This window comes from Nymphaea colorata, chromosome 10, assembly GCF_008831285.2.
Source record: "Nymphaea colorata isolate Beijing-Zhang1983 chromosome 10, ASM883128v2, whole genome shotgun sequence".
Lineage (NCBI taxonomy): Eukaryota > Viridiplantae > Streptophyta > Magnoliopsida > Nymphaeales > Nymphaeaceae > Nymphaea > Nymphaea colorata.
The window spans coordinates 21,059,610-21,074,563 of NC_045147.1; the positions used below are offsets into that span (position 1 = coordinate 21,059,610).

General features: G+C 40.6%; 1 long non-coding RNA gene across 1 annotated transcript; it reads right to left on the reverse strand.

Annotated features, from left to right (window-relative positions):
• Positions 1-2,233: 2,233 nt before the first annotated feature.
• LOC126410429 (uncharacterized) lies at positions 2,234-14,356 on the reverse strand. The gene is made up of 3 exons (XR_007574391.1): positions 13,610-14,356; positions 8,452-8,680; positions 2,234-4,409 (listed from the first exon to the last, which is right to left on the reverse strand). It is a non-coding gene; the product is annotated as an uncharacterized LOC126410429 (long non-coding RNA).
• Between the last annotated feature and the right edge of the window lie 598 nt (positions 14,357-14,954).

Below are 14,954 nucleotides of genomic sequence, written 5' to 3' on the forward strand. Positions count from 1 at the left end.
AACAAGGTGTGCCTCAGGAGATTAAGAAAGGTGCTGAAGGCTGAGCAATCTCTTCACTTTTCTCTTTGGAAAACTCCATGACAATCTTGTCAGCAGATATCTTTAAAGGTTTGGAAATGCCTGAATTGAGATATATGCCTCTCTACCTGCTTAGTACTCCTGGGAACATGTGATCCTTATCACAGAGAATGCATCATTTCTTTTCGGATTTATTATAGGCTTCAGTCTCGTTCCCCTTCCGACAGATACTAACAATTCCCCTTCCAATAATACTAACAATTCAGTCACCTACATGCCCCCTCTCCAATTCTGCCTAGATCATTCTTGCAGTTGACTCTCCGTCTTTTTCTCTACCCACAAGCAGGTTTTAGAAAAATGGTAGCCAATGGTAGCAACTTTAGAGAGTTCAGCCTGCCCCATTGGAAAACAAGCTGTTGATTACCCATCTTCTCCAAACTTGCTGCTCCATTCCTGCCCTCCATGACATTGAGTCCCCTAGTTTTTGCTGGAAGTACTAACTCGGCAATCCTGTGTACTGCCATAGCCATAGTCGCAAGCCATCTAACTGCAGCTCTCTGTATGCCTACAAGGAGTGCACCGATCCACTTTGCTTGCTTCTTCTTGGTATTCCCTTCGCAAGGTCAGTCAATATAGGAGTGCTGCTCAACAGCAGAAAAGAAGCCTCATCTTCCCCTCCATCAAATAGGCCTAAGCTCTCTTTAACTTCAGTCATCTGGTCACTTGGTCACTGAGGCACTGATCTACGATACTAATCACTAGCGGTGATGGAAGGTTTTACACTGCTGCTTCACTTGTATGCTACGGTTTGGCAGCACCTGGGCCCATCCGGGGAATTGCAGTCGACTTCCAACACTCCCTGAAACTACACCAACCCACCAATTGCCATTGTCTAGCCTTCGAAAATCTTCAGCCAACTACATCTCTTAGCCATACTGGCGACTTCCTCTAGGCGGCACAACCTCTCAAAAGGACCAATGCATTCTTGCTTGATGTTGTTAGCCTTTGAGAGGTACGCTTTGTTCATGGGTTCAAGAGATCAATTCATGCTCTTAAGAATGCTAGCAGAATTAGAGAAGGGGCCTCAGAAGTGTCTTGCAAAACAGTCATTTTGTTGTCTTTTTTTTTTGTTTATTCTGTCGAAAACTAACGGGACAACAAAGCAGCTGGAGGTAGGAACTGGAAGTCTGGCACTAGATGAATAGATGAATGGTTGAAGGTGCTCTCTCTCTCTCTCTCTTTTATGATACTCATTCGTGGGTCTAGGATGTGGGAACGTACATCGCTATGCAATATGGCAAAATCTTTTCCCCTCTCTACAACTTCGACAGCCCCTTCCATTCCCCCAATACTAATTGTGTAATTACCCTTCCATTCCTCCAATACTAATTGTGTAATTACCCTTTCTAGCACTGAGAACAACATCTAACTTGGGCGACACCTGCCAGAATATAACATCGATATTTCTTAAATCTTTTGGCAATTTCAATCAATGTTAGTCTAACCTTTAAATTAACTTTGAAGTGCTCGTCAGACGAGTTTGCTGACTGGTTGGAAATGGGTCATCAGGTGTGCCTCAGGAGATTAAGAAAGGAGAAAGGTGCTGAGCAATCTCTTCACTTTTCTCTTTGAAAAACTCCATGACAATCTTGTCAACAGATATCTTTAAAGGTTTGGAAATGCCTGAATTTTGATATATGCCTCTCTACCTCTCTACCTGCTTAGTACTCCAGTACTCCTGGGAACATGTGATCCTACTATCACATAGAATGCATCATTTCTTTTCGGATTTGTCAGTCTGGTTCCCCTTTCGACAGATACTAACAATTCCCGTTCCAACAATACTAACAATTCAGTCACCTACATGCCCCCTCTCCAATTCTGCCTAAGTCTTTTTATCTACCCACAAGCACGTTTTAGAAAAATGGTAGCCAATGGTAGCAACTTTAGAGAGTTCAGCCTGCCCCATTGGAAAACAAGCAGTTGATTACCCATCTTCTCCAAACTTGCTGCTCCATTCCTGCTCTGCATGACATTGAGTCCCCTAGTTTTTGTTGCTGGAAGTACTAAGTACTAACTTGGCAATCCTGTGTCTGTTGCTTGCTTCTTTGTGGTGAATTCCTTCGCAAGGTCAGTCACATACGAGTGCGGCTCAACAGCAGAAAAGAAGCCATTGTGCTCATCTTCCCCTCCATTAAATAGGCCTAATCTCTCTTTAACTTCAGTCATCTGGTCACTTGGTCACTGAGGCACTGATCTACGATACTAATCTCTAGGTGATGGAAGGTTTTACATTGTTGCTTGACTTGTATGCTACGGTTTGGCAGCACCTGGGGCCCATCCGGGGAATTGCAGTCGACTTCCAACACTCCCTGAAACTACACCAAACCACCAATTGCCATTGTCTAGCCTTCTAAAATCTTCAGCCAACTACATCTCTTAGCCATACTGGAAAACATACCCTACATTAAGACGCCTAAGGAGGTATTTCACTTAGCAGGATCTTTGGAGCTGAGCATAACTGCCAGGGAATTTTAGTTTGCCAAACTGTAGTGCATTTGGAAGAACCGAAAATTAGATGTTTTAAGTAGTTTCTCTCTTGACCAAGGTGGCAGCAGTCTATTGATGCTGTAATGGTTAGATTTGGCCCTTAGATTATAATATTGAACAACCACAATTGTAGGGGACGTACCTGATGAAATTCAAGTGGAAGAGGAAGAGCTGCCACAGGAGCCATAGCCCAAAACTCGCGAGGGCATGGCCATACAGCTCAGTCCCAATTTGCAGTAGCAAATAGCCATGAGGAATTTCATATTATGGCTGAAGCGGCACGTGGATGATCAACTGAGACATCCGGCTACCTTTCGGCTGGAATCGATCAACACTGCCCTGGTATGCTATGATACCAGTTGTTAGCCACTACTACGCATGCTCAGCCCTAATCCCCAATTAGGGTTCTCCCTCGCCAGACTATCAATGTTTGTGGTGGTTTCCATTGAGGTCCTTCAACCATATATATATAAACACTACTAGATCAGTCTCTTGGGGATTAAACGCCCAGCAGCTTCTGTATTTTGTCATAAGCAACACCAAAGAATTTCCCAAAAAGACTCCTAACTCTGTCCCGTTTAAAAGGCCAACCACAACTGTGGCTTGCCTGTACTTCAATGTGAAAACCTCCAGCATAATTTGGGGATTCATAATGTATGCATGCTTGGATATTCATGATGTATGTATGCCTATTGGTTAAATTGGGCATTCCAAGGCATGTCCATAGTCCTGTGTCACAAGCATTCTTTACTAGGCACTCTGCTATAATACAGCAAAAAATAAAAAAGTCATGCTGGAGGTGCAACTGAACATCAAATCTATTATTTCAAAATAAAACCATGCTACTGATCCTGATATAATAAACCACTGACCTTCCATTCACAGGACGCCCTACAATCTGTCACCTGGTCGATGGACTTCTTCACGGGTTGCGTCAACTAGGTAATGTGCATCCCAATGACCAGTAAGTCTCCCTTGCCGCCGAGAAACAGCTTGCTCACCTTCCCAGGCACAAGCCTTCTGCCAAACTATTTACTGCAAGTTTATCAGCCATCACATTTTGCCCATGTTGCTACAGAGCACCATAAGATGTAGAACACCACCATGCCCGTACTACTGCTCTCTTTCTTGTCCTTATCTTTTTACTCATTGGAGATCCAATTATTTACACTTTGAACAAACCTTTATATCACATTCTAAGTGAAGATATAAAGGTAATTTGCTGGGCTGCATTAGGATCACCTGTGGGTCAGCATTATTAGTATTCGACTATGTGAAATCATGAAATCATTAAGTCTATTAGCACTGAAACTGAAACTGAAGCTATTTGAGGAGGGAGTGTGTTTCAGATCTGCCAAAGCAGCAGACCAAACACGGTGTGGAAGAGGATAAGCAACCTGCACCATATAAGAACAGCTTAGCTTATATTTGAACTTTGAAAGCCCAGTCTTCAAGGAACAATTGAGCAGATATCATTGGTGAAACGAAAGTGTGACATATGCATTGTGGATTAACCAAAAACCCAAATCTATTAACCTGAGGAAGAGCAGTACAACTATAATAGGGTTACTGAGTAATGCTTTTCAGAAAAGCACGTAAAATTGCAAGGTATCCCTAATGCTCAAGGATTTTCTTGTGCCTTGTTGTCTAGATCCTAATCTCAACTCCGAAAATTTAATGGCCTGTGCAACTGCAAGAACCCATGCAGAACAAGGAAAGGATATCTGGAAACTGATAAAAGGCCAGTGACAATCCACTTGAAGATGCCTAACCTTGCAAGCTCACCGTCACAATTTAGTCTCTAGCTTTCAAGTCTGCAATACCACCTAACTGCCAAATACCTGTTCAACAAAGGTGGCCTTGGCTTAGGGTAAACATGTCAAATTCAGTTAGGGCGCAAAGTTGACTACTATACACTGAAGCTGGCTTGAAAATATTCTTGACGCCCCATCAACATATAGCCCCACTGTAACTGCAAAACGATCATACTAATTCTAAGGAAAAAAGAGCCGCCCAAACCATCACTGCTGAGCCACAATAAAATCAAGAAATAAACACTGAATTAAACCATCAAACACAAGTAGACTTCTACTCTATCCCTACCTGTCTAATCTCTCCTCCTTGCACTCTAAGCTCAATAATTCAACAACTCAAGCCAAAAAAGTTGGAACAAAAACACACCAAGAAAATGGAGAAATATTCCTACATTCATTAACTAAGTTGAACCCTATGCTTATTAACTACCAGATATAAAATCTCTCTCACCCACACGCACACAAAAACAAATGAAAAAGGAAAAACCAAATCAACAAACAAGGCAATAGTACAAAGTGTACAAAGATTTCCACTAATGGCTACAAGTCTCCAAGCCCTGGCAATGTCGACAAAAATTTGGTGTGGTTTTTATGTTAAATCTCTTTAAAATGATATTCTTGATAAAAACCAGAGAAAACCGTACACCAAATTTTAAATTTTCCAATAAGTGGCAAGTCCATATCAAATATGGGGAACAAACAGATACTAAAACGGACTCAAAAATGCACAATTCTCTAGACGCCAAACATGTACGAAGATAGACCAAAAATGCAAGATTCTCTGGATGCATCCGCCCTTTAATTTCTTCAAAAGTTTCTTTTGATCACCAACTTGGAAACAAATGAATGAGACTTGGGAAAAAATGTAAGAGCTCTAAGATAAACTGATAAACGCTTTAATTATAGAGTCTGTACTCTCTAAACTAATTGGACTATGGTAAACGGCAACTGAATATCAACAAATTTGAAAGACTGCTTTAAGTGTACATGACTCTGACTTAAGTTGTCTCATGCATACACTAGCAGAACTGAGATCACAAATTCAGGTAAAAGACAGACTAATTGATTACTAGAAACTTGTCAGGTTGCTGCAAGCAATCTAATTTCTGCAGATATATGTAATTTTCTCATGAATTTACAGCAAAAATTCTTCATTTCAATATAAATTTGCAACCACTGGGTCAAATCAGATTCCCTGCAATCAAATAAGCTAAACCCAAGGGATAACTGGTCTTGGGAAGCAAAACAAATCAATTGTCAAAGGTTGAAGTCACCTAAACATCCACAATTTTGGAAATAGAAGTTTACAACAACAGAGGAGATTTCTGGTGTTTTGGGTGTGGTTTTCAAGCTCTCAAATGTACAGGCATAGAGTTGGTTTCCTACCAAATTATGACAAGCCAATAAACAAAAAACGCAAACAAACAACTGTTTACCTATCTTTATGCAAGTCATTGCCCAGCTAACACTGCAAACACACGATAGGAAATTCATTACACTCGATATGAATGGAATAGGTTTGCCGGGTAGCCGTTTTGGTAATAAGAAAATGACATCTTTCAAGAACAAAGAGGAGTTGGCAGTTCCTCACTGGTCCAAGAAGCTAGGAAACATAACAAAAGATGTCAAGTTTTTAATTTGAAACAACACATTAATCATCGATTTAAATCATAAGCTTGAGTGCTCATTGTGCAAATGATATGTCCTTCATTTACCATCAATATTGTACAAGCAGTAGGATTCATTTCGCATCAATGTTGTTGAATCTCTAGAAAGGAAAATCTTTAAATTTTCAAAATATGAACATAAAATAATCATCCTCAACATCTTAGAAAGTCAAAAAGAGGAATGGCTATTGACTCAAGACTCGTGCATCCACAAAAGACTGTCACATTCAATTCCTAGGAGTTCAGCCTTCATGCCATTCATATCTTGGCAGCCACTTTTTTTGTTTTTCTTTTTCTTTTTTTTTTGCAATAGGCTTTTTGCCCTTTCTTTTTTTTTTTTTGCTTTTGATTTTTTTCTTTAGGCCGACCTTCACCTTTGAGGGAATCCCTCACCACCCCAAAGGCTACTACGGAGCTCCACCACTTTAGTGGTTATGTGTAGTTTTTTTCATGTATCCAACCCGTTTCACCTTGCGGGTTTTCAACATGTCAAAAGTTCATAAGTCTTCATCTTCGCGGTATAGACATAAATCACCTTTATGCCTACCCGGTACTCTCGATTACTGACCCAGAGGAACGACCACACAAGCCCCGAGCCCATCTCTCAACTCTCATTTTGCTACCTGCCAATATTTTAAAAGGCATTATGGCTTCTCTCCTAAGATATTTTCCTGATAAATCCTTGCAGACGCTTGATCACTTAAGTCAATAGCCCTTCATAATCTTGACTTTCTCAGTTTCATTGAATTTTTCTTCACTGCTCATATCCAAGATCTTTGAAGATTTCCTCTTCTAATGATTGACAACAAAAACTTGAAATTTTTTCCTTCTACTCAAGGAGGTATTAAGAATAAGCTGAAGGTATATCATTATGTGAGAAAATATTTTCAAAATGTTTTTTGGTAAAATTAAAAATTTTCACTTTTAAAAATCTTCTTGACATCAAATGGTATATCACCTAGAAGTAGAAACTCTCGTCTGCCTAAAGAGAGGAGTGTCTATGAAACCAGATGGATTTGTTGGGTAGAAGAATGAACTACATCAGCTCTCCTATAAAAGTAGGGTATTCAAAACAAAATGTTGGTTTCAGGGTGAAGGGTTCTCATCCATGTCAAGTCCTCAACTAATTGGAAGTTTCAAACAATTGGGTAAAGCACATTCTCTCCCTAAACAAACGACTAGGTTTAGATTGCACAAAAGTTTGGCCCATCGACAACTTTTAGCTTCAATAATTTCACCAATAGTTGGTGAACACCACATTTATGAACCAACAAAAAAGTTGTATCCACAATCAGAGATCTCTAATACCATAAAAATGTGAGTCACAATAGTGACATGTAAACCTACAATGAAACTCAATGAAAGGCACTAATGCCAAGTCACCAAGAAAATAAAGAATGAAAATTATAATTGGATCACAACAAAAGTTGGGGAAAAAGCTTCCTTACAATGGCAAACACAAGATCTACATATACACACATATGAAAGATCTAGCATAAGAGCAGTCTGCAAGCTTATCCTTGTCGAGCATTGAAGTGGTCTTCTCAGTAGCAGAAATACACTAACAGGAAGGTATTAGAAAACAGCAGTTACGACTCAGACCTTACTGAAGTGAAGAATGTAACCGAAACTACTGTCGAGGTGATGTTTCAAAAGATGAGCATGTAAACAAATCCTGTTAGTCAGACCCCCTCATTTATATCACATAAAAAAATGCAACACCACTTCTAATACAGAGACAAACTTCCAGCTACACGGCACTATCAGAGTTTGAAGACCGTGAGAACGTAAAACAGAACCTGAAACAAGAAAACGTATCAAGTGTGCTGCCAAGCTCCTAACCACACCTTCAATGTGAAAATTTCTCATAAAATTACTCAATTTCACCATAAAACAGCCTGCGTTTGCGATTTAGGAATCGGCCTTGTAACAGTGCTTGAAGCATGGAAAAACACGGCTTATCCCCTCATGTCTGAGACACTGCCAAACCATGTTCTTCTGCCAAATTCTATTAAAACAAAACCTTGTGGGGTTCCATTCCTGGAACAAAGTGTAAGCCCGTAACGGTCGCCAGAAAAGGAAAAACACCATTCTCGGGTCAGAAAAAAATAAAAGCCCTTAAAAAACACGACCATGCAAAAAAAAAAAAAAAGAACAAAGGAAATCAGGGAATCTCAACCTCGCCAAACAAAAAAAAAACGGATGCCCATGGATTAAAATGATCAGCAACTAGAGGCAGGAAAAGAAGACCCTCAACTTCGAAGATGAGAGCGAGGAAAAGGTCGCTCAAATCTATCCAACCAGAACAAGGTAAGAAAGGAGAAACAGGACAAGGAAATAGCGAGACAGAACACAATCAATCAAATTCATCGCAGGAGAGAGAGAGAGAGAGAGAGGGGAACCTGCAGTTGGTGAAAATCTGAAAGCTTTTCGTTGGCTGAGAAGACGATGGGAGGAACAAAAGCTTCGCAGAACACGGAGAACTCCAGTGCCTTCTTAACCAGTCCCTTTTGAAGCGGGCTTCCGGACGAGCTTTGAAGACCTTCACGGCAGCCGGCACACGGACCAGATGTCGCCAGACGAAAACTGTTTACCGCCGACGCCGTTCCGCTCACCCACGAAGCTGCAGGGCTAGAGGAGGGAGCTGCGATGAATTGAAGCTGCAAGGAGGAGGACGGCGGCTGCGGCAGAAGCCGATGCTCACCATGCCAGCCCTAACGGGCTTTTTCATCGAACAGGAAAGCTGATCCCAAATTTCTGGAAATATGATTATGGAAAATCGTGCAACGGACATATTCTTCAACTCAGGTTTAATGGGCAGGAAAAAAGAAATTCGATTTGCCACAACGAGCGTTTTGGGTATTGTCACGTATAATGGGCAGGGATTTTTTGTTTTTTATTTTAATTTGAATTTTATTCGGTCGTTAGGGCTTCCCATCAAAATAGTAAACAACTGTTCAATTTTAAAAAAATCTAAAAGGTCTTTTTAAATGTAAGAAATGGCATAAAACAGCGGCAAAAGAAACTTGTTTTTAAGGTGAGTTATGATTTTCACATTACATTCAATGGGTTAAGTTTATATATTTCAGTCCTGCTATTGTCATGTTTACCATTGGAATATGGAAATATATTTTTAGATTAATCTAACATATATATATATATAATCATGTGATCTGTCACAGGTTGTTTGTTGTTTGTTTGGAGGTATGGGTTGTGGGATGTGTACTCAAAAATGTCATTCCTTTCATTCTCCTAGGTTTGTACCGCTATTATGAACTTAAGTGATGAAGTTGATCTAGTAGGCTATGTTTCTTGGGCCACACAGTACTGAGGTATGCATCTTGATGGCGCCTTGCGGTTCTGACGGTTGATAATATTCCATTTGCTTGTCATTCCTTTTTTTTTTTTTAGAAAGTTATAAAATATTGCACACTATAATTGGCTTTACAATAAATAATTTTACAGTTGCTACATCGCTAAGTTTTTCTGTTTCCGTTGGTTGTTCTTATCTGTAATTATTTTGTCACATGTACTTTCAAATGAAACTAAAGAAATGCAAGCAAGCTGTTGAACAGCCAAAGACACAATAATGCAAACTTCTCTACTAGCTTCTTTGGCTGTTCAATAGCTTGCTTGTATTTTTCCAAAATTCTAGAATTCTGTTTCTACTTTCATGGCCAGTTTTATATAATTATGAGCTGGACTCCTACCTGATTATGTAAATAAGGTACTGTTATATAGATTCACAATAACTGTTGAATCAAGAGTACCCAACCGCGAAAAGATATGAGACGGTTTGCCATGAGCTGCCATAAAATCCAAAATCCCACCTGAACAAACTTAGCAATGAGTAGGAACCTTTTTTGGGGGAGGACTGGTGGCAATCAAAACAACAGCCGAATCTAGGAAAAGATGCCTGGAGTTCAAATTGCCTTCATCAGCGTTGGGGTTTAAACCCTTCATTGTCACCCGTAATTTCCCAAAATTTTCAAGTTAAATACCTAACAAAATGTGATTATACAACTGAGCTCAATTTTCTTAAAGAGATATATTTTTAAAGAAAATTCTTTTGGGCACCACTAGACTGGGGATCCTATCCAATTTTATACCCAATGCCTAAAAAACACTTTCTCGTGTAAGAAAAATGGTTGTTGTACGAGAAGAGCCTTCCATTGAGCCAAGAGATGCAGTCCCGGCCCCCACAATGCATTGACTTCTTGTGTTTGTTTTGTAGATCTTCTCAAGCAATGTGACCAGGGTAGCACATCATAGTGCGGCCCAGCCCACAGGAATGAATATGCAATATGGAAAAATCTTTTCCCCTCTCTACAACTTCGACAGCCGGCACCAAGAAGAACTATCTTTGTAAAAGGTAGTTCCACTGGGGCGACACCTGCCAGAATATAACATCGATATTTCTTAAATTTTCTGGCAATTTCAATCAATGTTAGTCTAACCTTGAAATTAACTTCAAAGTGCTCGTCAGAGAGTTTGCTGTGACTGGTTGGAAATGGGTCATCAACAAGGTGTGCCTCGGGAGATTAAGAAAGGTGCTAATCATTCTTGAAGGCTCAGCAATCTCTTCACTTATCTTTAAAGGTTTGAAAATGCCTGATATATGCCCCTCTATCTGCTTAGTACTCCTAGGAACATGTGATCCTACTATGACAGAGAATGCATCATTCATTTCTTTTCGGATTTATTATAGGCTTCAGTCTCGTTCCCCTTCCGTCTCGTTCACCTTTCGATAGATACAATGCTTGTAACCATTCGGTCACCTACATGCCCCCTCTCCACTCTCCAATTCTGCCTGGATCATTCTAAACTTGTTTCCCTTTGATCAACAATGCCTATCCTATTGCCTGTTCAAGCTACCATGACAGCTGCAAAGATCTTAAGGTGCACCCCCCCTAAAAGCTTAAAGCTTGGGGTATATTGATGCAACACTACTAGCAGGGATGTGACTCTCCCGTCTTTTTTTTTCTCTACCCACAATCATGTTTTAGAAAAATGATACCCAATGGTAGCATCTTTAGAGAGTTCAGCCTGCCCCATTGGAACTACTTTGTCTCGCATAGTTCTAGCTAGCTGTTGATTACCCATCTTCTCCAAACTTGCTGCTCCGTTCCCGCCCTCAATGACATCAATGACATCGATCCCGCCCTCAATGACATCGAGTCCCCTAGTTTAGTTTTTGCAGAAGTACTAACTCGATTGCATAGTTGCAAGCCATCTAACTGGAGCTCTCCACTTTGCTTGTTCTTGCTCATCTAATAGTCGACCCACCACCCCTCTCTGTATACCTACAACAAGTAGTGCACCGATCTTGTTCTTGCTCATCTAATAGTCCACCCACCACCCTTTTTTTGAACTTGTAGACACTCTGAATGGAAAGGCAATCACAATCGCCTCCTTCCAAGAAAAGAAAAAAGACTCGACTCGGCTTGCAACTCTCACATTAACTTGCCAACATCAAGAGATGCTTCGGTAGGACTCCCACTCACTAGGCCGGCTGCAGCCTTGCACCACTAGTTAGTCGGAGACCACTAGTTAGTCGGAGACAAGTGACCTTTCTAAACCCCATAACATCCCTCCTTTGGCTTCTCTACAATTAACAAAGCATTATCAACCAATCCTTCAAACCTATCCATGCCCCATAGGGAGTTTCTATAAGCAGACCTTTCTAAACCCCATAGTGTGAACATCCTCCTTTGGCTTCTCTACAATTAACAAAGCATTAACCAATCCTTCAAACCTATCCATGCCCGATAGGGAGTTTCTATAAGCAGCGACTGTAATCCTTAGCATCCAGCGACTGTAATCCTTAGCTTCCCTGGGGCCGTCGTTGGTGAAAATGAGTCCCTTAGAACCTGTAAGATGCCTCCCTCTTTCAACGGATGAAAAGAACCATCTCGACTCCTGACTGTGAAGACGCCTCCCTCTTACTCCTAAAAAATATGTCATACTTTCCGGCGGCACAACCTCTCATAACACTCCTAGACGAGGACGGCACAACCTCTCATAACACTCCTAGACGAGGAAGAGCTGCCACCAGAGCTATAGCCCAAAACTCGCGAGGGCTGGATTCGATCAACACTGCTCTGGTATGCTCTGATACCAGTTGTTAGCCACTACCAGTTGTAGCCACTGCTACGCACGCTCAGCCCTAATTCCCAATTAGTGTTCTCCCTCGCCAGACTCTCAATGTTTGTGGTGTGCTTCGACCATATATATATATATAATATATATATATATATATATATATATATATAAGCACTACTAGATCAGTCTCTTGGGGATCTCATACAATTTTATACCCAATGCCAAACACTTTTGACAGTTAAACGCCCAGCAGCTTCTGTATTTTGTCATAAGCAACACCAAAGAATTTCCGAAAAAGACTCCTAACTCTGTCCGGTTGAAAAGGCCAACAACTGTGGCTTAGCTGCAATCCAACAACAATGCCTTAGCTGCCTGTACTTCAATGTGAATTTCATTTTCATCAGGTACGTCCCCTACAATTGTGGTTGTTCAATATTATAATCTAAGTTGAAGGGCCAAATCTAGACTGCTGCCACCTTGGTCAAGAGACAAACTACTTAAACCATCTAATTTTCGGTTCTTCCAAATGCACTACAGAAAGGGAAACCCTTTGGCAAACTAAAATTCCCTGGCAGTTAGGGCTCATCTCCAGAGATCCAGCTAAGTGAAATACCTCCTTAGGCGTCTTCAAGTAGGGGTATGTTTTCTCTATATCCCCCTGGGAGACTGTTGAACTTGTTGCTGTGACTAAAGTGCCCGAAGAATTAGGATGAGGAGGAGGGCGATGTACGATGGGAGACTGTTGAACTTGTTGCTGTGACTAAAGTGCCCGAAGAATTAGGATGAGGAGGAGGGCGATGTACGATGATTGAAAATTTAACATGGCTCTACAATTGCCCACATCCTAAACCCACTAATGAGTATCATAAAAGAGAGAGAGAAAGCACCTTCAACCATTCATCTAGCGCACCAATATAGTTCCAGACTTCCAGTTCCTACCTCCAGCTTTGTTGTCCCGTTCGTTTTCTACAGAATAAACCAAAAAGGACAATACCACACATGCATGTTGTATTCAAAATTAATGTTGTATTCAAAATTGACACTTCTGAGGCCCCTTGTCTACCAATTGACTAATTCTGCTAGCATTCTTAAGAGCATGAATTGATCTCCTGAACCCATGAACAAAGCGTACCTCTCAAAGATGCGGCCAACAACATCAAGCAGGAATGCATTGGTCCTTTTTAGAATGGTAAAACAGTTCAAGCAATAAAACCTCCAGCATAATTTGGGGATTCATAATGTATGTATGCTTGGGTATTCATGATGTATGTATGCCTATTGGTTAAATTGGGCATTCTAAGGCATGTCCATAGTCCTGTGTCACAAGCATTCTTTACTAGGCAGTCTGCTATAATACAGCAAAAAATAAAAAAGTCATGCTCGAGGTGCAAGTGAACATCAAATCTATTATTTCAAAATAAATCCATGCTACTGATCCTGATATAATAAACCACTCACCTTCCATTCACAGGCGGCCCAACAATCTGTCACCTGGTCCATGGACTTCTTCACGGGTTTCAACCATCAATGGATTGCGTCAACTAGGCAATGTGCATCCCAATGACCAGTGAGTCTCCCTTGCCACCGAGAAATAGCTTCAGGCACAAGCCTTCTGCCAAACTATTTACTGCAAGTTCATCAGCCATCACATTTTGCCCATGTTGACCACCATGCCCCTACTACTGCTCTCTTTCTTGTCTTTTATCTTTTTACTCATTGGAGATCCAATTATTTAGTCTTTGACCGAACCTTTACATCACATTCTAAGTGAAGATATAAAGGTAATTTGCTGGGCTGCATTAGGATCACCTGTGGGTCAGCATTATTAATATTCTACTTTGTGAAATCATGAAATCATTAAGTCTATTAGCACTGAAACTGAAACTGAAGCTATTTGAGGAGGGAGTGTGTTTCAGATCTGCCAAAGCAGCAGACCAAACACGGTGTGGAAGAGGATAAGCAACCTGCACCATATAAGAACAGCTTAGCTTATATTTGAACTTTGAAAGCCCAGTCGTCTTCAAGGAAGAATTGAGCAGATATCATTGGTGAAAGGAAAGTGTGACATATGCATTGTGGATTAACCAAAAACCCAAATCTATTAACCTGAGGAAGAGCGGTACAACTATAATAGGGTTACGGAGTAATGCTTTTCAGAAAAGCACGTGGAATTGCAAGGTATCCCTCATGCTCAAGGATTGATCCTAACCTCAACTCCGAAAATTTAATGGCCTGTGCAACTGCAAGAACCCATGCAGAACACGGAAAGGATATCTGGAAAATGATAAAAGGCCAGTGACAATCCACTTGAAAATGCCGAACCTTGCAATCTCGGCGTCACAATTTAATCTCTAGCTTTCAAGTCTGCAATACCACCTAACTGCCAAATACCTGTTCAACCAAGGTGGACTTGGCTTAGGGTAAACATGTCAAATTCAGTTAGGGTGCAAAGTTTACTACTATACACTGAAGCTGGCTTGAAAATCTAAGGAAAAAAGAACCGCCCATTATTCTCTATCTACGCAAGTTCAGTAAATAACACATTATTCACAAACAGTGCTACCCTTCTTTTTCTCAGTTACAGTAAGGTATGAAAAATGTTCAGTTTTCTTTTTCAATTACACCATCCAACACAAGTAGACTTCTACTCTATCCCTACCTGTCTAATCTCTCCTCCTTGCACTTTAAGCTCAATAATTCAACAACTCAAGCCAAAAAAGTTGGAATAAAAACAAACCAAGAAAATGAAGAAATAATCCTACATTCACTAACTAAGTTGAACTCTTATTAACTACCAGATATA